Below are 24,846 nucleotides of genomic sequence, written 5' to 3' on the forward strand. Positions count from 1 at the left end.
GCTCATGACCATCCAACTTAAGGACGTTAAAGAAAAGTGCTAGGTGGGAGACACCCCACTATGGTATGATCTTCCTTGTATATAATCTCTTGCATGTAGTTTTTAGAATCTTTACTTGATTTTGTATTTGTTTGATTTTGTGAGTTTGTTTAAGTATGCTTGATTTTGTTTGGTCTTATTGAGCTTGTTAGAGTATTCATGAAGATTTCTTTCATCTTGCCTTGGTTAATTTGGTTATGTTGAAACAAATGCTTAATTTTGAGAATTGCATGAAATTTTGAGTATTTTTGAACTATCTAGCTTGATTGACTGCCAAGATTGTGTTAAAATTGCCTTTCTTCATGTTTATGTTAAAAAAAAAGAGGTCGCCCCACGCGTGCGCGTCGACGCGTTTCCACCATTCCTGGTCCAAAAACCAGAGAGTTACGCTGGAATTGTGCGCAAATGGTGTTGGGAGCACAATTGCTCTCCACGCGTAAGCGTCAGTGACATGCACGCGCCACTTGTCAATTTCGCACACCCACGCGTAAGCGTGGGCGACGCGTACGCGTCGATTGTGAATTTTGGAACTCCTGGTACAAAATCCAGAGAGTTGCGCCATTTTTGTGCGAGAGTTGTGCTTGGCGCACAATTGTCACCCACGCATGTACGTTGCCGAGGCGGACGTGTCGTTTGTACTGCACGCCAACTCCTGGTACAAAATCCAGAGAGTTGCGCGAAATTTGTGTTGCCTCTATGCGCAGCGCACAACTATTCCCACGCGCGCACGTCACCCAACCTACCCATGCGTATGCGTGGGCGACGTTCATGCGTCATTGCTCTGTTTTTATCACCCACGCGTACGCGTGGGTGAGGCACACACGTCACACCCCCGACGCAGCTGATATTCAGCGCGTCCTGTTTCTCCCTTCCTTCTTTATTTTCTTTCTTCTACTCTTTTTTCCTCTCTTCTTCCTTCTCCATACTACCTCTTCTCCGCCCATCACCACCGGCGAATTCATCAACCGGAAACCACCACCTCCGGTGGTCCCATATTTCTCTCTCCTCTTCTCTCTTTCCTCTCCTCTTTCTCCTTCTTCTCCTTTTCTCACTTATACCCAACCTCACTTTCTCCCTCTTTCAAGGTTGCATACCTCTTCTTTCTCTTTTGTTTCTCCTTAAAAACTTTTCCTTACTATTGCATCTAATTACTTTACTCTCTTTGTTTTGGATGCATTTTACTTTTGTTGTTTGTTTGTTTGTTTGTTCCCTCTTATTTCTTTTCTTCCCTTTTATTTTCTTGTATGGGTGTTGAACCTCATTTACATTTGAATTGGTGGATTCTTTCATCTCTCTTAGCTTGTTGTGCTATGGTAGATAACATTCTATTTTAGGTCACATTTCCCTTGAGATTATCAATCTTGCTTGTTATTTACAACTTGCACTACATGAGCATTGAGCGTCACTTCCATGATTTTTCATCTTCAATTGCTTATTGTTTATGGTTTACTATTCTTGTAGCATCATGTAGGAATGAGTGGTTCAATGCTCTCTAACCCCATATTCTACCATTTCTAGACTTCATTGTCTTGGAGTTAGTTGAGCGAAAGGTTTTCCTATAACCCCCACCTTTCTTGCATGTGCTTATCATTGTGTTATTGATGCTTGAGTTTATTCTTCTCATGCTTTATACTTGCATACCTCTCTCACTTTTGCATCTCATGCTTGTGATATGCCTCCATGATTACATTATTGTCTTACTTACATGTTGCAGCTATCTTGTCTTCAAGACACTTTACTCCTTTGTGGCATTATTCTTCACTTGCATTGTATTAATTCTGGTCTTCTGTCTCTCTAGGCTTAATGTTTTTTCTCTTTTCTTTCTTTTTAGGATGGCCACCGAAAAGGAAAGGAAAAGATCTCCAAAAAAAGCCGTCTACAGCTAAGAGTTAAGAGAGCAACTCAAAGAACAACTGTTATGGCGCAGCCTTCCTCGAAGGCCAAACCACTTGCTAAGTGGTTGAAGAGCTCTAGCCGCATTGATGAGGCAGAAGAGGAAGTTCCCGCAAAATTCACCAATCCACCTACGGTAGAAACCGACAATCCGGAGTCTACCTCGGATCATGGCAAAGAAGTAATCAAGAGGTGACCAAGGAAATGTCCTTGTCCCACCGTCATATGACCATTGCGAGGGATACTCCCGGATCCACTCTATTCTTCATTGATAGCACGGAGGACCGTGCAAATCTCTAAGTATGGGGAGGTCGTTTACCAACTTTCGTAGGTAACAAATGTTCTTTTCTTTTCAACATCCAAAATATTAATTTTCTTTTGTTAAGTAGGATAATTTGCATTGCATGGTTAGTTTTTGTATTTAAACACTTTTTGCATGGTAGTTGTTCCTTGTTAGGACTGCTTGGTTAGGGTGATGATTTCTTTTCCAAGAAACTGTTTTTAGGGCGTCCTACCAATTTGAAAAATTTTTTGTGTTGAACTTGCTTGAAAGAATTAATTTTGGAAAAGGTTTTTGAGCTAAGAACACAAGCATGTGAGTTTTGAGCCCAATTGTGTGGTTACATCATATAACCACTTATTTCTATTCTTGTGTGCATTGTTCTCTTTCTATGATTGCAATCCTTGATTTGCTTGATTCTATATGTCCATTATTTTGTATATGAATGCATTTATATGATTGAGGCCATCGCTTCAATAGCTCACTTACCTAAATGGCTCTACCCTTTTATCCACCATTGTTAGCCAATTTTGAGCCTATGCTAAACCCACTTGTTCTTAATTTTAGCACATTACAAGCTTTAAAGCGAAAAACAATAAATGTCCTTTATTTGGATCTTTGATTAGCTTAGGCTAGTGAGTGTATGTATCATTCAAGTGTGGGAAAACTTGGGACATTGGTAAGGGTGAAAGTGTGTTTTTGTAGTTTTTATTGAAAATATTAGGAATTTGGTGCATACTCATGTATCGAATGTTTGAACCATATGCATTGGTATCATTGTATATAAGTCATAAAAAGAGAAAAGCAAAAGAAAAATAGAAAAAAAAAAGAAAAAATGTTGAAAAAGAAATAGAAAAATAAAAGAAACAAAAATATATAGAAAAAAATGGGAAAGCAATAAAAAGGGAACAAAATGCCCCCAAGGCGAAACCAATAATAACCAATGCATATGGGTTACGAATTGAAAGAAAATGCATGAGTGTGTGAAAAGTGAATGAATGGGTAGCTAGGTTATGTATTAGAATTGTATAGGTTGTTGTGTGTGTTAGGTGATAATCAAGGATTCAAATTTCAAGCTCACTTGGCCATATATACATCCTTACCCTTACCCTAACCCCATTACAACCTAAAGATAAGCCCTCATGATGAATGTACGCATGCACCGAATAACTCCTTATTCCCTGCTTTCACAAGCTTTCTTCTTGCAAGTTGTTTACACTCCATTGCGCTATTTGAATTGGTAGTGTTCATGGATTATCATATCACTTTAGCCCTGCTCGTTCATGTGTGTTCTTGGAAGCTGATTCACTTTTGACCAAGTAGATAGAAGCATTTTCATTAGCTGCATCCATGTAGGTAAATTGCATTTTATAAACCTCATTCTCCTATGTTCTTTGGTCTTTTAATTTTTTTAGCATGAGGACATGCTTGGTTTAAGTGTGGGGAGGTTTGATAAACCCCAATCTGGTGGTTTATCTTGTGTAGAATTTGGGGGATTTTATCAATATTTTTCGCACTTATTCATATAAAATGCATGGTTTTGTGTCTCCTTCCCAATTTCGCTTCATGGTTTAAAACATGCTTCTTTGACCTTAAAAACGCTATATCTTAATCCTCTTCTATTACCATTCGATGTCGTGATATGTTTGTTGAGTGGATTCAGGATCTATAGTGCAAGGATGACCTAGAAGATGGAAAGGAAGCATGCACAAGTGGAAGGAACATGAAAAATAGAGCTTTGGAGAATTGGCCGCGACGCTAGGCATGGCGAAAATCCCCAGCGGGGCGGGTACCCACGGGGATTTACCCGTCGGGGAGCAGGTATGGGGGCAATTTTTACCCACGGGGACGGGGACGGGGCCTCGTATAGTAAACGGGGCGGGGCGGGGGTAGAGGTCCCCGCCCCGTGGGATCCGTTAATTCCCCGTTTGTGTGAAAAGACAAAAATACCCTGATATATATATATATATATATATATATATATATATATATATATATATAATATGTGAACTATACTAATGAGTAATAAACCCTAGCCGTCACATTCCTGATTCCCCTACTTCAGAGACAGAGAGCAAGAACTACTCTCCATTCCTCCTCAAACCCTCAGCCCCTCCTGGCTCTTTTCCGCTGACCGCCGACCGCCGCCTTCCACCCTCTGGTCTCTCAGCGACGCCTCCCACCCCAGACCCCTTGAGTGGCTCGGTTCGCTCACTGAAGGTGTCGAGGCAGTCGAGCTCACCATCGCGGGCTCCGGCAACGTCGTCTTCTTCTCGTGGTTGCAGCAGACTCGGCAACGTTGTCCTCTTCTCCTGGTTGTCATCTTCTCCTTTTTACATCACCGGTCTTCGCTAGTCTTCCTTCCCCTTTTTTTCGTCAGGTTCAGGTAAGTTAGCCTTGGTCTTCGCTGGTTTTCCATCCCCTTTTCTGAATTTAGATTTCTAAATTAGGGTAAAAAATTTCTGTGATCTAAATTAATGAGATTTCAATTAATTTGAATTTCTGTGTTTTAAATTTATGGATTTCTGAGTTTTGAATTTGTGAATTTCTGATTAGGTTAATGAATTTTTGAATTTCTGATTAGGTTAACTAATTCATATGTTCGTTGCATAATCAAGAGGCTGATACATGAAAGTATGAGTACCTTTATCTTAAGAAATTGTTGCTGCTAATTAGGTCTTGCTGTGTTAATATATATATATATATATATATATATATATATATATATATATATATATATATATATTGATTAAATCAAACATACAAATATATTCGTTGTCTCATCTACTGAGTTACTATTTGCTTATGTATTTTATTGGTTAATAATGGATTTTAACAATTAATGATTAATTTTTCGCATAGAATTCCATTTGCAAAAGCCTGGATTGTAATTTGTACCGTTGCTCTTATTGAAATATTTTGTAGTGCCAAGAAATAGTTCATGACAGGACAGTACTGCACTAATTTATAAATTTGTTTGTGAAGTTGTCCCTCTATTTTTTCATTGTTTCTTAGTTTGATTAATTTATATATTATTATGCATAACACTATGATCATCACACTAATATTGTAATCAAATCTCATTTTTCTGTGTGTTCTATTTACTGATAGTGTATTAGGTTCCTTGCCAACGTATGGTTGCTAAAATAGATTTATCATAACAGTTTAATTGTTATTTACTAATAATATATTGGTATTTAATTGTGTATATAAGACTCTTAAGTTAGTGAGTAATTGAGTCAAACAATTCTGCTGATAATGTATGTGTATTTAATTATGTATATATTTCATGATTTATAGAATGTCTTCTTCGGATGCATTGTGTATATATCATAGTGAGTAATATTTGGTTGTTTATGGATATGTTTGGATGTTTATGTTTGTTGTTATTGCTATTTAAGTCTTTAAAGACTATGAATATTATGTTTGTAATGACAATTGAGGATTATCTTTGATTTTCTCTAATTTTTCCTATTTTTCAATTTTTATTAATTTTTACAAAAATCCGCGGATATCCGCGGAGACCCAGGTCCCCGGCGGATACAGGGTCCCCGTTACCAGTCATGGGGACGGGGCGGGGACGGGGACAAATATTGTGGGCGGGGGGCATATTCCCGCCCCCATGGGGACCCGTTGCCATCCCTACGCGATGCGCACGCGTGATCGACGCGCACTCGTGGAAGCATATTGATGGGTCTCGCGTGCAAGAGCTGATGCACTCGCGTGGTTTGGAAAATTCCACCGACGCGTACACGTGCCTGACGCGTACGCGTGCCTCACAAAACTCAAATGACGCGCACGCGTGACGCGCAGCACGTGACCTCATTAATGAACTCGTGGCTGGCAATTTTTGGGAGGCTCTAGGCCCAAATTCAACTTGATTTTGCATCGAAAAGACCCAGGAATTGAGGGAGGAAAGGAGGATTCATCATTACACATAGTTTTGAGCTAGTTTTGGAGTTTTATGTTTCTAGAGAGAGAAACTCTCACTTCTCTCTAGGTGTTAGCCTTCTCAATTTCAATTTTACTTGGATCCTTTGGTTAGATCTGTTTTAAATTCAATTTTACATTACTTGGATTTATAGATCTCATTCTCCTACTCTCATTTAATGTTCTTGTTATTCTAGTTATTTTGGATCTTAGATTTGGATCTTGTTTACATTGATTTCTATTAATGCATTGAGGAATTTCATGATCATTATTGTTAATTGCTTTGTTGTTGTTAGTTGTTTGTAGTGGATAACTTTGATTTGAATTCTTTTCTCAATTTTACAATGTCTTTCATTCTTGCTCACCAAGTGTTTGAGGAATTGTCCATTGTAGTTATGGAGTAGATTTTCACTCTTGGCTCGGGGTTGGGTAATTGGAGACATTTGAATTGTCAAAGTCTTTTGTAATTGATAATTGGAAGTTGCTAGTTGACTTGAATGCCACTAAAGCTAGTCTTTCCTTAGGATTTAACTAGGACTTGTGGACTCAATTTGATTATCTCCACTTGACTTTCCTTCATAGTTAGAGGTTAATTAAGTGGAGCAATAGCCAATTATTGTCACAATTGATGGAGGCAATGATGATAGGAATTCCAATTCTCACCCCTAGCCAAGGATTTTACATTGATTGATTACCATTCTCTCTTGTTATTGCAATTTCTTAGTTTCCTTATTCCAATTGTTGATTGTTCATTGTTTTAGTTTCATGTTCATTTACTTTTTTTGTATTCAACTCCAAAATACCAAGAGAAATCCTAACCAATGACATGCATCTTAGGAAAACTCCTAGGGAGAATGACCCGGGATTCTACTCCCGGTTATTGATTTTGAATGATGGTGACACATTTTCTAAATTTGGTGCGAGATAGCTTGTTGGTTTAGACTATACTCACAACGGAATTTTATTGGTAAATTCTAGACCGACATAAAATCTCACATCATGAATCTCCCTAATTAAAGTGTCAAGAAGACGAAAACATGATAATGAATAAATTGGGATAGCCTCCCCAATAGCTTTGATTAAAACATGCTTGCCTGCAGAGGAGAGAAGTTTTCTTTTCCACCCTTAAAATCGCTTCCTCACGTTGTCCTTGATTTCTCCGAAGGTGGCCTTTTTTTATTTTTGGACTATAGATGGAAGACCCAAATATTTATCATGTGCACTAATATGAACAATTTTCAATTTTCGAGCCAGTAGTAATCGCACAGCGGGAGGAGTATTATTACTAAAAAATAGAGCTGATTTATGCAAATTAACTTTTTGGCCACTGAACCCCTCGTATGACTAAAGAAGATTGAGAATATTTTCACAGCTGTTTTCTAACGCTTTGCAAAAAAGGATTGAGTCATTCGCAAACAATAAATGATTAACAGTAGGACATCTTCAGTTGATTTGAATACCTTCAATGAGACTGTTTTGCTCTGTATTGTTTATCAAAAGGATAATCTTTCTCCACAAAAAAGAAAAAGGTAGGGAGATAGAGGGTCTCCTTGACGGATACCTCCATTATTTGGTTTGAAAAAATTAAAAGGTTGACCTTCAACAATGACAGGATAAGAAACTGTAGTCACCACCTCTTGTATCCAACCAATCCACCTAAATTCAAATCCCAGCTTCTCCAAAATGAATCAAAGAAAATGCCACTTAACATGATCATAGGCTTTGCTCATATCCAATTTAACAACCATTTCACTCGATAGACCCCTCTTCTTTGTCTTTAGATAGTGCATACATTCATGAGCGACTAGGACATTGTTTGAAATCAATCTACCCCTAATGAAGACACTTTGATTAGGACTGATCAGCGAAGTCATAAATTTTTGTTGCCGATGGACTAGTACTTTAAAAATAATCTTATACACAACTGAGAAAAGGCTGATGGGTCTAACCTGTGTTATATCCTTTGCATCAGGAATCTTAGGAATGAGATAGATTTGTATATGGTTGAAGCTCTTTAGTAGTCTACCACTGACAAAGAAATCGTGGACAGCCTTAAAAACATCCTCCCCTACTAAACTTAAGTAGAATTGAAAGAATTCAGCCGTAAATCCATCATCACCAGGGACACTCTGGGGTGAATACTAAAGACCGCACATTTTACCTCATCAAAACTGACCGGTCTAGTTAATTTTTTGTTCATGGTTGCTGAAACTTTGGTGTCAAAATCTTCGAATGCATGTGCCAGATTAGCTTGGTTAATCGATGTGAAGATATCCTTGAAGTATGTTTCAGCTACTTGGGCAATTTTCTTAGGGGTGGTAGCACACGTACCATCATTCTTTTCCAGTTTTCAAATTATTATTTCTCCAGATTCTGGATTAAATTGATTGGTGAAAGAAACTTGTATTTCTGTCCCCTTCTTTTAGCCACTTTACACGAGATTTCTCCCTCCCATAGCTTTTCTCCCTAAAGTAAGCATCCTCAAGTTTATTTTCCAAGGCTTCAACCTATTCTCCCCCTATAATATCCTCTTCTCTGAGAATTTCAAGCTGAGATGTGAGTTCACCAATGTCCTTCTTCGAATTAGATTTGTTCTATTGCTGCCATTGAATAATACAGTGCCTACAATGCTTCAATTTTTGAGCAAAAAAAAAAAATTGCTGAGCCATCCACCCATTCCTTCCAAGCTTCAGTGATAATTATCCGAATTTCTTCTAAACCACACCATCTCTCTTGAAACTTAAACCTCTAATTAGATTTTTCCATGACTAGATTTGTATCAAGGAGGATAGGCGCATGCTTTGAACCGTTTTCTGCGAGCCGAGACAGCGAGGCTGATGAAAAACAATCCATCCACTCACCATTTGCAAGTGCACGGTCAAGTCGCTCCCTGATCTGGTCCTGCCCTCATCGCTTATTAGTCCAGTTGAACCTTCTCTCAATCATACCCAAGTCCTTCAGTTCACCACCATCAATAAAATTCACAAATTCACCCATCCAAACTATTTAAATGTACCCCAATCAGCCCCTAAGAACAGTTTAAAACATGATCAGTTACCTTGGTAGCTATAAAAAACTCTTTTTCAGCAAGAATCTCAACCGCTGTGCCCTCCTTCCATGCTAAAGCCAATCCACCAGCTATACCCGTCAGACTAGCAATCCTCCAATCCGTAAAATGACAAAATCTCAACTTACTTTCCATCAGACGAGATTGATTTTTTGTTTCACATAGAAACACAATTTTGGAGGAGTGAAATTAGCACATCCCTTTAAGGTTATGAACTGTCAGGGATCTTCCCAAACCGCGACAATTCTATGAAAGAACTCTCATGGCGAATTAAAAGGGATGGGATAAAGAAGGAAATAAAAAAAATTAAATAAAAGAATTGACAAAAATTAAACATTGATCTAGAAGGCACAAGAATTCTGTTTTGAAAAAAATCCTAGTAAAACAAGTTGAAGAAGTATGTACTCCTCACGTGAAAAGAGAATTTATTTCTAAACTAAAAAATAATGAAAATATATTTGGTTGGTTTATTTTCAAAATGTATTTTTAATATTTAGAATTTAAGAATTATATTTTTATTCAATTATAATTTTAGTTATTTAATTTTTTATTAAGTTAACATTAATTTTATTCATTATAAAATATGAAATAAATTACTATCTTAGAATAATTAATTATATTCATAATAAAAAAAGATTATTTACAATGTAAAACATATAATATTTTAGAAAGTTATACTATTTTATTTTATAAAAATATATCTCAACAACTATAAACTATGTAAAAAAAAAGTTCTAAACATAAGTAGTTCATACATATACAAGTTTAAATTAGTAAAATCACTGGCTACATAAATATCAAAAATATAAATACCTATGAAAATTGATTATTGATTCACTACACTATATATAATAGTTAGTTTGGTTGTTAATTATTTCATTAAAAAAAACTTATTTTCATTTATTTAAATGATGCAAGATCAGATATATACATGTAAAATAATTAATAATAAAATAAATCCATCAAAATTACACAAAAGAATACTAAAAATTAGATACTTACAACAAAAATCTTAAAATTTGTACTTTAAACATATTTTTTTTGTAACAAATAAAAATTAAAAAAGTAATGAATAAATTATTAAAATTAAAAGAAAATTTAAAAAGATAAAAACCAACTTTTTTACTAGTATTTCTTTTATAATTTTTATTTACTAGTACTTTCTTAATTAATTGTTCATTAAATAAATTATTTTCATAATAAATCATTTTTTTATTTTATTGAAAAAAATATTTATAATATTTAAAAAAATAATGTGAAAGAGACAATTTAAAATAAAAATATTTAAAATTAATATTTTTAAATATAAAAATAAATTATATCAATATTAAAAAATAAATATGAGATACAAGTACAAAATAAATAAAATAGATAAGATAAGAGTACAATTAAATTTGATTTTAAAAATAGAGGTACAATTCAAAAAGAAAATATAGTTAAAAAAGAGAATATTTATTTTATCTAATATTTTCACCTTTTAAGATCAGTTTTCACTTTATTCCTACTTATATTTCTTTATCTTTGCACACTTATAAGAATACGTAATATGCTATATTTTTTTTTATAAAATAAATTATTTTTTGTTTTTGAAAAAAAAAATTAAATGTGTGTTTTTCTCCGTTACCATGTATGTAAGACACGGCAGCTTAGCAATGTAACAAAAGACGAGTAAGACACACCAGTAGTGTATCTTCAGTTTTTTTTTTTGTCATTTTTTCGTATCACAATTTTCCCGGTCCACCGCTTACTTCATTAAAATTAATTTTTTTTTTCAAAGTTCAAACTTGTTACTGGCTTTTTCTCTTCTCTATTCTTCAGCGGCAAAGCGATTCCTTTTCTTTCTAAAGAATATCAAAAGTTGGGAAATAGTAGATTTACACACAGTAATATTTTTTCTGTTATTTTCTATCATTTTTTCAGTTACTTTTTAGTAGCCAATCAACCTCGAAATCCCAAAAAAAACCCAAAGCTTCTTATGCTTTCTCAGCTGTTTTCTATTTTAAAGGGAATGTCTACCCTCTTGAGTATGTCTCTTATGATTTCTTGAACTCCTCTTTAATTTTTTCAACCTTTAATCTTTATCTTCAAAGAAAATCAAATTTTTTTGTTGTTGATTCTTCTCCAAATTCTATTTCAGTATGATATTTTTCTTTAAATTTTTTATGGGTTTGGTTTTTTGGATAATTTTTTCTATTTCTATCTTTTGATGGGAGCTATGCTAATTGTTTTAAAACATTATTCAATCCCATTCTAAAATAAGTCTCTTATTTTGCTTAGGAGATTCATATTGATTCTTCACTATATTTGCTGACTTTTTAAAGTAATTTTTTTAGTATCAGGTTTGAATTATACTGCTTGGGAAATATTTTCTTTAATGTTCCTCTCTTTATAGGCATTACACAGTGTCCTTAAGCATTGGCTATCCTTCCAAACTATACGATTTTGACATTGACTCTGTGACCTAACTTGGGTTCAGTGTGATGCACCATGTAAAGGTTGCACTAAGGTAAACATAAAGTTTAAGCCACATTATGAAATATTAATACAACCATTTTGTCATTGCAAGATTTTTATTTGGTCTCTGTCTTGTCTTTCGGTCTTTCACAGCCACCAGATCAATTGTATAAGCCCAAAAATAACCTTGTGCAATGTGATGAAGAGTTGTGTGCTGGAATTCACTCATCAAATGAGTATCAATGTGCTGCCCCGAACCAATGCGACTATAAGATTGAGTATGCTGACCAAGGGTCTTCTCTGGTGTGTTAGTTCGAGATCACATTATCTCGCCGTACACCAATGGCTCTCTGGTACGCCCAAGGATAGGTTTTGGGTGAGTATTTTCTTTCTATCTTTATGTGTGATATTGGTTGTACAATCATTATGCATTAGTCTTAGGCCGTGTTTGGTAGATAGGGATACAAAGATAGAAAATTTAGAAGGACAAAAAATGAGAGAAACTTGTGTATTGACGTGTTATCTTGTGTTACCTACGCACTAAATACGTTTTTGTGTTCTGCCCCAACTACTAAATATAGATTTAGTATTTGAGCTGGTATTGATTCAGCTGCAAGATTAGTGTCATTGGTTACCGCTTTGATAATTGTCAATTATCAAATTATGACAATTTCAAATAAGGGTATTATTGGTGAATGATACTATAGGAAAATTGTTATTTGTCTTCCTGAATTTATTTAGAGTTTTTTTTTTTTACATGGGTAGGTGTGGATATAATCAGAAGTATTTTGGTCTTAACTCTCTGCCATCGACAGCAAGAGTCCTTGGCCTTGGCAGGGGCATTGCAAGCTTTTTGTCCCAACTTCATGCTCTTGGTTTGGTTCGAGATGTGGTTGGTCACTGCTTAAGTGTGCAAGGAGGAGGGTTTCTATTCTTTGGAGATGATTTAATTCCCTCATCTGTAGTTGTTTGGATACCCATGTTTCCTGGTTCTTTGGAGTAAGTTTTTGTTGAAGTTCGTATATATTATTTAATTAGTCAAAAAAATGAGAAAGCTCACACATAGAAAACACTACAGTGCAGGACCTGCCAAACTTTTATTCAATGGAAAGGGTACCTCTATTAAGGATCTTGAACTTATCTTCCATAGTGGCAGCTGATGGTTATCAGTGGCTAAGAGAAGGGGGAGTTGAATCTTAGCCCCTTTTTGCTTGAAAATACTTGCTGACCTTTGAAACCAATTTTGAAAACTTTTTGTCTTTTAATCTCGTAACTAGCCACGAGACTTTTTCTTTTGTCTCGTCCCTAGCCACGAGACTTTTCTTTTTGTCTCATCACTTGACACGAGATATTTTTTGTTTTTGTTCCTGTGCAGTAGAAACAGAAATGGAGTAGAGAAGAGAGAAAATTACACCCAGATATATCCTGGTTCAGCTGCTAAGTGCAGTGCAGCCTACATCCAGTCTCCATCACAAACATGATGGAATTTCACTATAATCTTCCTGATTACAAACTGTAAAGTGCTAACCCAACTTAAAAGGGGATTCCCACAGAATCATGAAACACAACATAGATGAACAAAGAAACTCTAAGGACATCTATGGCTTTTTCTTTTAATTTTGCACTCTCTGCCTTTTTCTGCTCTATGGCTTTTTCATACAAACCTCACTGTTTGTCTTTTTCCATAAGACTCAAGACATGACAAAATTAAACAGAAAAATACAAAACAGAATACATTGAAGGAGAAGAGAAAACTATTAGCTCAGGTAGCTCTAAGAATACTGTGCCTTGCACTCTCAAACTTTCTCCTTGAATCAAACTCTGACTGTTCACCCTTACTTATAGGGAGAAGCCTCCAAGGTTGAAATAAAAAACCTAGCCAACTTCTTCTTCTCCAAGAAACAGAAATCGGTTCGGCCAGAGAGAGAGAAGAGATAATCTATGCAATAATCAACATGCAATTACCTCTAGTCCTTCCTTGGTCATCACTCTTTATCAATCCGAGCTCTCCATCCTTGGCTTGCTTTCCAAGATAGATTTCTGGCCCTTGATGCTTCATGATGATGATGACTTCTTCTGCTCCACTTTTGCTTCCTCCCTCACGTAACCACCCTAGCTACCTTCTGTGATGAGTGAACTTCAAAAGCAGAGACAAGCCATCTCCTCTAAGATCTTCTTCTTACTGGCCGAATCTCCTTATCCATTTTTGGTATGGAGAGGCTAAGATCCCATCACCATATCTTTCCTTGCATGGTTTAAAGATCTTAGCCACTGCATTTTTTATGTTTTCTTGCCATCATTGTGATGGTCTTGTAGCTTGCCTTCCCTTCTTTTTGATAGCTCAAAGTCTCCATGGTTTGCTGTGTAAGGACCGAAGAGAAGGAAAGAGATGAGAGAGAAGAAAGTAAGAAGAAAAGCAATCAAGTGGATTTGAGTAAAATAATTAATGTGAGTTGCTTTTACTTCCCTTAGGTGGAGTAGCGTGTAGCATTGCTAATCACCATCAAATCAATTTGTCAATTTCTCTCTCATAGTTCCCATACAATAAATGATAATTGAATGAATTTTGAAATCCATCACATGGTTAGAGTTGAGATCCGTTGGAAGGCATAGGCAAATATCAACATTTGCTTTCCTGATGAATTATTTTCGGATCATGCATGAGGAATAATTTTGGGCTTGTATCAATAATGAGTAAAGCTGGCCCAAGTAACATAACAATCAATTCAGCCATATAATGTAGAAGCATTCAATCAAGGCTGAATGCAACTTTAATTTGGGCTTGCACCAAAATTCTTTTTCGGCCCAATTAATTTACAACTTGCTTCAGCCATATAATATTGGAAACATTAACCAAGGCTGATTGGTTTCTTGCAATAATTTTGCTTTTCTGTTTGGTCCATAAAGGAATCTGCACAGCAAAAATTATTACAATTAACATACTTTAATCAAGAATAAATTAATAATTTTGCTGTTAATAATGTTTGATCATCATCAATTTAAATTAGAGTTTTTCAAACTCATCAATCTCCCCCTTGATGACAAACATTATTAAAATTGAAATGGAAAGAAATCAAAGAATTAGAGTATAGAGTACTCCCTTTGAAGATTTGTATTTCTCCCCCCTTTCAAATTGTCACAAGACTCCCCCTTAATATATGCTATTTTAGCAAGGGAAGCTTTACACCTGTAACAATTTTATCAAGCCTAAGGCAACAATGTTATTCAACATATTCAATGTAAGATGTTGAATGGCTTGATTTATGAGTAGAATTGGATGATAATCAAAACTCATTTGTTATCAATAATTTGATTTTCTGCTCGAACTTTATACATATCAATTTAGTACAAAAAAATGTTCAAAAGATTTTCAAATATTTTCCAATCAAGATATCAGAGCAATATGATTATGGTAAGAAAAATATTTTTGAATCACACATGATCACATCAAACATGGCAGCTGTTATATTTTACACAGTTTAAAGAAACTGCCAAAAATAAGTTATCAAGCCAGCATGTTTACCAAGATGAATCAGAATATTCTTATTTCAAAAGAGGCATGCATATTCATCAAGATAACTCAACAACTAGGCATTCATATAATCAAAACAAATGCATTGTCAAACATCATAAACCAAATTCATTTCTAGCAGCAGTAATCACAGTGAAACAGATCGAATATTATCAACATGCATCCTTTTAACAAGGGTGATCATGAATTTTCAACCAAAAATTTCATCCCCTGTTCATCCCCTGTTTTTCATTTCAATTTTTAGCACTTTCTCCCCCTTTTGTCATCAAAGGGGCACCTGCAAGAAGATTTAACATGGAAGCATAATATGCAAAATATAACCCAAAAGTGTCTACAAAGTATCACAGAGTTATTGTTCCAACAGAAACAAGCCAAAACAAAGTACCAAATTGAGCCTAAGTGTGCCAATATCAAACAGTAAACATAAGTTTAATCATTAGAGAGATTAAAGTCAGATCCCTCGGTCCCTGCTTCACTACCAACTTCATCATCAAGGCTTTCCAGCATTAGACCGACCCTTTCTTGGCATTTCTTCCAGGCCGACTCATTTTCATATGCAAGTTTGCGAGCAGACTTATGAAATTGAACCATGAGTTCGGACATGTTGGAGAATTCTGTGAGAATATCTCTGAAGGATTCGGCAGCCTTGGAGGGTTCTGGCCTACTTTCGAAATCATCATCAGAAGCCATAGACTTCTTTCCCTTTTTAGCAGCGCCGCCCCCTTTGATCATAGAGACCTTGTTTTCTACATCCTCATTTGTTAAATATACCTTAAAGTACTCAAAAATGCACGTGAGAAACATTCCATAAGGTAAATTATCCTTTTTTGTACTCTTTACAGACTCCCACATATGTCTAATCATGAGATAACTATATGAAATAGAAGATGAAGTAACGAGAGTAAATAGTATGAGACAGTCAGATACTGTTACCCTGTTATGAGAGCCACTCTGTGGGGGTAAGAATGTGAGTTATGATGCGGTGCAGTAGTGAATTTGTTGGTCCAAGAGCCTTGTGAGTAGGAACAGTGCCATCTAGTCCAGACAGATTTTCACAAATTTTATGAAGAACTTGCTTGTATGCGACTCCAACGTGTGCATCCCATTTGTCAGTCATATAAACCCTTGGCCCTTCATCAGTGTAACCAAGGGCAGAACCAATGGTCTTAGCATTCAGAGTGATATGCACACGCTTCACGTAGGAGTGAAGACTTCCATCAATCAATCTCAGATTCGCATAATACTGTCTTACCAACCCTGGGTAAACCATTTTGTGAATGAGGAGCAATGGAGACCATTTGAGATTGTCAAGTAGAGGGTGTAAATCAATCCCTTTGGCCGCCAAAGAATCAAGATTCACCAAGTATGAGGGACACAGATGCCGCTTTTCCAAAACCTCTTTGTGGAATTCATAGAATGCACATGTAGAAAACCTTGAAGGATCAAAGTGAGAATGTGGCTTATGAAATTTGTTCTTGAAATCCATTGAGCCAAGGTTTGCGGGTTCCCGGGTCTCATGAAGCACGAAACCTTTGGTTTTCTGAGAGCTTTTTCCAGACGCATGAGGGGTGGACTTCTTCGGTGGTGATGGTGGAGGTGATGTATGAGATTCCTCTTCCTCTTCCTCCATAATTGGTTCCTTGTTCTTGTCACTTTTTCTCCTTCCAGAAGATTTCTGGGCTATAACTTTGCGCCTTATGGATTCGGTTTTCTTGGTGGGAGGTGAAGGAGAAGATGAAGAAGTGGAGTGAATGTGTATGTGTGTATGTGTTTGGGGAGTGGAAGGCTTTTGAGAGAGACGAATTCTTTCACTCTTCCTTGGTGTTGTTTTCTTTTTCATTATGAGAAAGATGAATGGTGATGGAAGTTAGAGAGAGAGAGGTGGCCGAATGGTGAGGTGAGTAGAGGGAGGTTAGAGGGACATTAAATGCTGATTGGAAAGAGATAGTGGAGGGAGTTATTAACCATTAAGGGCGCGGTTATTAACCAGAGAAGTTTTAAAAAACTGAAAAGAAGTTTCCTTAAATCAAGGGATTAGTTGGAAGGAAAGATCTGATTTGACAACATGCTTCTTCCAACAAGATTTGATAAGACAACCAAGAGATTTTGTGATTTTATTTTTAAAAAAAATAAGGAACTAACAAAAACTGTCATGGTGGGGTCAAAGAAATTTAGTAGGGCCCATGAAGATTGAATTCTGCGTTGCCTCCCCCTTGATTATAGCCCTTCCATCATGTCCTCATTTTTATTTGGTCCAAACCTACGAGACAAAACTGAACAGAGTTAAACATTCACAAGTTATCAATAAAACTTAAATCAAACATTCCCAAAATTTTTCTCAAGGTGCAGAATCTGTCTTCACAGAGGGGTTTTGTAAAAATATCAGCAATTTGGTCTTTAGATTTTACAAATTGAATATCAATTGTACCCTTTTGCACATGCTCCCTAATAAAATGATATTTTATCTCAATGTGTTTGGTTCTTGAGTGCAGAACAGGATTTTTTGAAATGTTTATAGCAATCATATTATCACAAAATAAGGGTATACTATTAATTTTTAATTTGTAATCTTCCAATTGTGTTTTTAACCAAATTAATTGAGAGCAACATGCAGATGCAGAAATGTATTCTGCTTCAGCCATGGATAAAGCCACTGTGGCTTGCTTCTTGCTTGACCACATGTTGAGTGAGCTTCCAAGGAAGCAACACATGCCGGATGTGCTCCGTCTATCCACTCTATCTCCCGCATAATCTGCATCACAAAATCCTACTGCACAAAATTCATTAGATTTAGGATACCACAATCCAAAATTATAAGTCCCCTTAATGTATCTAATGATGCGTTTAACAGCAGTAAGGTGGGATTCTTTTGGGTGAGATTGAAACCTTGAGCATACACCCACACTTTGGACAATATCCGGTCTAGAGGAGGTAAGGTACATTAGTGAACCTATCATTCCTCTATACCTTGTTTCATCCACATCTTGGCCGTCATCATCCTTTTCAAGTTTTGTGTTAGGATGCATTGGTGTACCCATTGGTTTGGAATTTTCTAGGCCAAACTTTTTGATAAGTTCTTTTGCATACTTTTCTTGGTGAATAAAAGTACCACTAGGAGTTTGTTTGATTTGGAGGCCAAGAAAGAAAGTTAGCTCTCCCATTAAACTCATTTCAAACTCACTAGTCATAAGTTTTCCAAACTCTTCACACAAGGATACATTGGCCGATCCAAATACAATGTCATCAACATAAACTTGAACAAGGAGTATATCATCATTAGATGCTTTAATAAATAAAGTAGTGTCGGTGGTACCCCTTTGAAATTGATTTTCCAACAAGAAAGTACTAAGCCTTTCATACCAAGCTCTTAGAGCTTGTCTAAGACCATAAAGAGCCTTAGATAGTTTAAAAACATGATTTGGGAAATCTTTATGTTCAAAACCGGGGGGTTGAGCCACATACACTTCTCTATCAATAAAGCCATTAAGGAAAGCACATTTAACATCCATTTGAAATATTTTGAAACCTTTATGGGCAGCATAGGCAAGAAGCAACCTAATTGCTTCCATTCTAGCTACCGGAGCAAAAGACTCATCGAAATCTATACCCTCTTCTTGATTGTAACCTTGGGCCACTAATCTAGCCTTGTTACGAACAACTTGTCCATCCTCACCAAGTTTATTTTTAAATACCCACTTAGTACCCGTAACTTTCTTATCATCCGGATGGAGTACTAGTGTCCAAATCTCATTCTTGTCAAATTGAGCAAGTTCTTCTTGCATTGCTTTGACCCAAGATGGATCTTCAAGAGCTTGTTTGACATTGTTGGGCTCCATTTGTGACAAGAGGGCAAAATTGCTTGGTTCGGATTGTCTTTTGGTGGAAGATCTTGTTGTTACACCTTGAGATGGATCACCAATGATGAAGTCATGAGGATAACCCCTCATGGACTTTCATTCTCTAGGCTTTCGAACAGGTGTTGAGCTTTGATGAGCTTCTGGTGGTCTCACTGTTTCAGTTTCTCGTGCCTACTCAGGAGACAAAATGGAAATGTCTCCTCCAATCTGATGAGACAAAACTGGACTGGCAGATTCTTCATTTTGAACGGATTTGGGATTTTCTTTACTTGTTCCGGCCTCTTCACCATCTAAATCATTATCTATCACAGCACTGGAAATTAAATTAGAATCACAAAAAGTAACATGTATGGATTCCTCTATGATAGATAAACTCTATAGACCTTGCTTGTGGTGGAATATCCAACAAACATTCCTTCATAGGATTTTGGATCAAACTTTCCAAGGTTTTCTTTATTGTTAAGCACAAAGCATTTGCATCCAAAAACATGAAAGTACTTAAGATTTGGAGGGGTTCCTTTCCATAGCTCATAAGGAGTTTTCTTCAACCCTTTTCGAATGATTGTCCTATTCAAAATGTAACAAGCTATATTTACAGCTTCAGCCCATAAAAATTTAGGAATCTCATTCTCACAAAGCATTGTCCTAGTCATCTCTTGAAGGCTTCTATTCCTTCTCTCAACCATCCCATTTTGTTGGGGGGTTCTAGGGCATGAAAATTTATGAGAAATTCCTAAGTCATCACAGAATTTTTCAAAATCTTGGTTTTTAAATTCTCTTCCATGATCACTTCTTAAATGGGCAATTTTTAAATCCTTTTCATTTTGAATTTTCTTGCAAAGAGTAGAAAAGGCATGGAAGCATCATTTTTATGAGCAAGGAAAAGAACTCAACCAAATCTAGAGTAATCATCTACCACCACAAGACCATAGTGTTTACCTCCTAAACTTTGAGTTCTTGTTGGTCCAAAAAGATCAATATGCAACATCTCTAATGGCCTTTTGGTTGAGATTCCATCTTTAGGTTTAAAGGAGGATTTACTTGTTTGCCCAATTGGCAAGCATCATAAGTAAGATCCTTATCAAATTTAATTTTTGGAATTCCTCTAACCAGATTTTTCTTAACTAGCTTAGAAATTTGGTACATGCTTGCATGACCCAACTTTCTATGCCATAGCCATTTTTCAAATTCAAGAGATGTAAAGCATGTCACATTTTGTTCTTTAAGGTCCTCAAGAGTCAATCCATACACATTATTACATCTTTTAGCTTCAAATAAAATATCCCCAGTTTTCTCACAAACAACTAAACAAACAAACTTCCTAAAAATAACCTCAAAGCCTAAATCACACAATTGGCTAATACTAAGTAAATTATGTTTCAAACCATGTACAAGAAGAACATCATTTATACAAGATGAAAAATTTTTACCAACTTTCCCAACAGCCACTATTTTTCCTTTTGCATCATCACCAAAAGTGACAAGTCCTCCATCATATTCATCAAGCTTTATGAAGAAAGTTGTCTTTCCGGTCATATGCCTAGAGCATCCGCTATCCATATACCACATATTTTCTTTCTGTTTGGATGTTAAGCACACCTACAAAACAAGCTCAAGTGACCTTAGGTATCCAAATTTTCTTGGATCCTTTCACGTTAAACCATCTCTTATGTCCTAAGCCATTATAATCAAAAACAACTTTACAAACTTTATCACCAATCATTTTTTCACCAAAGAAACATTGAATAGGAAAGTGTCCATTTCGATTGCATAGTCTACAAAATCTTGGAGTTGTTGTTTTGTTAAAGTAGGTGGGGTCTTAAAATCTTGTATCATTAGAAGATGATGCAAAGTTTTCAAAATGAGATTTTTCAGCAGATTTATAAAACCCTAGCCCAGCCTTATCATAAAGAGGTTTTTGACTAGCCAAGATTTGATTCAGATTTTCAGAACTTTGAGTGAACTTGGCTAAGTCTTCCTTAAGCCTTTTAACCTCTTTAAGCAACTCTTCATTCCTTTTAAAACAATCTACATATACAAGAACGGAATGATCACTTTCACAGCTCTTAATTTGGGCTTTTAACTGCTTATTTTCTTCAACAAGATCACAATCAGTTTCGGCCTCCCTTACTTTTTTTTTAAGAAAACTGTTTTCAGCTTTAAGAATGGTGATTTGTTGTTCAAGTTCTTGATTTTCCAGCAGGAAGCATCTTATTTTTTCAGAAAGGTGGTCTATCATAAGATGAAGGTCTTCAGTGATAGGGTTATGAAAGACTACCTGATCTATGTGATCTGCCATGAGACAAGGTTGTGACTTGGTCTTGGATTCTTCATCATCATCATCCGAGTCATTTTCCAAATCTTCCCATGAAGCCATCAGTCCCTTCTTCTTTACTTTTTTTGGCTTTTCTTCCTTCTTTAACTTGGGACAATCAGATTTGAAATGCCTCATTTCCTTGCAGTTGTAACAAGTTACTTTGCTAAGGTCTTTCTTCATTTTCCTTGAGCTGCTGCCTTTGCCTTTGAGCTTCATCATTTTTTTGATTTTTTTTGCAAACAACACAAATTCATTTTCAGATGAGTTATCACTGGATTCATCATCCAGAGGGTTAGTGACAGAAGAAAAAGCTATTCCTTTCTTTTTTGAATCTTTTTTCAAGTAGGTGTTTTCAAAAGCAAGTAAATTTCCTCTCAAATCATCATAAGTCATAGAGTCAAGACCACTACTCTCAGAGATAATTTAAGCTTTTGTTTTCCACTCTTTTGTGAGACATCTCAACACTCTTTTCACTAGCACAGATTCAAGATACTTGATTCCCATAGCATCCAAGCCAACAATAATGGTGTTGAAGCGCTCAAACATCTCATCAATGGATTCTCCTTCCTTCATTGCAAACATTTCGTACTCTCTGTTTAACATATCTATCCTGGTCTTTTTCACAATGGTTGTTCCTTCATGAGTAACTAGGAGTTTGTCCCAGATTTCCTTTGCTGTTGTCCAACGTGATACCCGTCGGTACTCCTCAAAGCTGATAGCACAGTTGAGCAGATTGATAGCTTTGGCGTTGAGCTCCACCATTTTTCTATCTTCATCCGTCCAACTTGAGAAAGCTCACACATAGAAAACACTACAGTGCAGGACCTGCCAAACTTTTATTCAATGGAAAGGGTACCTCTATTAAGGATCTTGAACTTATCTTCCATAGTGGTAGCTGATGGTTATCAATGGCTAAGAGAAGGAGGGGTTGAATCTTAGCCCCTTTTTGCTTGAAAATACTTGCTGACCTTTGAAACCAATTTTGGAAACTTTTTGTCTTTTTATCTCGTAACTAGCCACGAGACTTTTTCTTTTGTCTCGTCCCCAGCCACGAGACTTTTCTTTTTGTCTCGTCACTTGACACAAGATATTTTTGGTTTTTGCTCCTGTGCAGTAGAAACATAAATGGAGTAGAAAAGAGAGAAAATTATACCCAGATATATCCTGGTTCAGCTGCTAAGTGCAGTGCAGCCTACATCCAGTCTCCATCACAAACATGATAGAATTTCACTATAATCTTCCTGATTACAAACTGTAAAGTGCTAACCTAACTTACAAGGGGATTCCCACATAATCATGAAACACAACATAGATGAACAAAGGAACTCTAAGGACATCTATGGTTTTTTCTTTTAATTTTTCACTCTCTGCCTTTTTCTACTCTATGGCTTTTTCATACAAACCTCACTGTTTGCCTTTTTCCATGAGACTCAAGACATGACAAAATTAAACAGAAAAATACAAAACAGAATATATTGAAGGAGAAGAGAAAACTATTAGCTCAGGTAGCTCTGAGAACACTGTGCCTTGCACTCTCAAACTTTCTCCTTGAATCAAACCCTGACTGTTCACCCTTACTTATAGGGAGAAGCCTCCAAGGTTGAAACCAAAAACCTAGCCAACTTCTTCTTCTCCAAGAAACAGAAACCGGTTCGGCCAGAGAGAGAAGAGATAATCCATGCAATAATCAACATGCAATTACCTCTAGTCCTTCCTTGGTCATCACTCTTCATCAATCCGAGCTCTCCATCCTTGGCTTGCTTTCCAAGATGGATTTCTGGCCCTTGATGCTTCATGATGATGATGAATTCTTCTGCTCCACTTTTGCTTCCTCCCTCACGTAACCACCCTAGCTACCTTCTGTGATGAGTGAACTTCAAAAGCAGAGACAAGCCATCTCCTCCAAGATCTTCTTCTTATTGGCCGAATCTCCTTATCTATTTTTGGTATGGAGAGGCTGAGATCCCATCACCATATCTTTCCTTTCATGGTTTAAAGATCTTAGCCACTGCATTTTTTATGTTTTCTTGCCATCATTGTGATGGTCTTGTAACTTGCCTTCCCTTCTTTTTGATAGCTCAAAGTCTCTATGGTTTGCTGTGTAAGGACCGAAGAGAAAGAAAGAGATGAGAGAGAAGAAAGTATGAAGAAAAGCAATCAAGTAGGTTTGAGTAAAATAATTAATGTGAGTTGCTTTTACTTCCCTTAGGTGGAGTAGCGTGTAGCATTGCTAATCACCATCAAATCAATTTGTCAATTTCTCTCTCATAGTTCCCATACAATAAATGATAATTGAATGAATTTTGAAATCCATCACATGGTTAGAGTTGAGATCCGTTGGAAGGCATAGGCAAATATCAACATTTGCTTTCCTGATGAATTATTTTCGGATCATGCATGAGGAACAATTTTGGGCTTGTATCAATAATGAGTAAAGCTGGCCCAAGTAACATAATAATCAATTCAGCCATATAATGTAGAAGCATTCAATCAAGGCTAAATGCAACTTTAATTTGGGCTTGCACCAAAATTCTTTTTCGGCCCAATTAATTTACAACTTGCTTCAGCCATATAATATTGGAAACATTAACCAAGGCTGATTGGTTTCTTGCAATAATTTTGCTTTTCTGTTTGGCCCATAAAGGAATCTGCACAGCAAAAATTATTACAATTAACATGCTTTAATCAAGATTAAATTAATAATTTTGCTGTTAATAATGTTTGATCATCATCAATTTAAATTAGAGTTTTCCAAACTCATCAGCAGCTCATACACATATTTGAATTCTAAAGCTTATGAAGCCGTTGTTGATCTGGTAAGATAGAATAAATGTTGTAGACATAAAAAATTTCATCCCCTTTTATGACTTTTTTTAACCTAAAATGCATGTAACTAATGATTTAAAGAGACAGAAATTGGAAAGAGATACTAATGATCAGTCACTACCGATTTGTTGGAAGGGTGCAAAGCCTTTTAAATCGCTAAGTGAAGTAAAGAGCTATTTCAAGTCCCTAGCAATGAGCTTCCAAAAAGCAAAGAATTTGCAGTTTCAGCTACCACCATAATCTTATCTAATTGTTACTGTTGGCACCTTCTAAGACTATGAATAACATTTCTACCACTCTAGTGAAGAGAACAAGAGAAATTATGCGCCTAACTTTCTGTCCTTTTTTATAGAAACATGGAAATGCATGCTTGGGGATTCTAGATGGCACTGAAGTAGGTCTCAAAAATCTTAACATAATAGGAGGTAAAGTTCAATGAAAACCAACAATATAAAATTTGATGCCGATTACATTTTTCTTCCCCTTTCATTTAAAAATTTGATGAAATACATCTTCTTTCTGAACTTGTGCTCAATAGACATCTTGCTACAAAATAAAATCGTGATTTATCACTATGAGAACAAGAAGATCAAATGGGTTTCTGCCGGATGTGATAGCCTTAACTTATAAGCCCAACTCTTCGTATTTTCT

General features: G+C 36.1%; 1 pseudogene; it reads left to right on the plus strand.

The window, feature by feature from the left end:
- Positions 1–10,834: 10,834 nt before the first annotated feature.
- LOC148546620 (aspartic proteinase Asp1-like) lies at positions 10,835–24,825 on the plus strand (annotated as a pseudogene).
- The last annotated feature ends 21 nt before the right edge of the window (positions 24,826–24,846 follow it).

This window comes from Arachis ipaensis, chromosome B9 (genome assembly GCF_059453495.1).
Source record: "Arachis ipaensis isolate K30076 ecotype BB chromosome B9, ASM5945349v1, whole genome shotgun sequence".
NCBI lineage: Eukaryota > Viridiplantae > Streptophyta > Magnoliopsida > Fabales > Fabaceae > Arachis > Arachis ipaensis.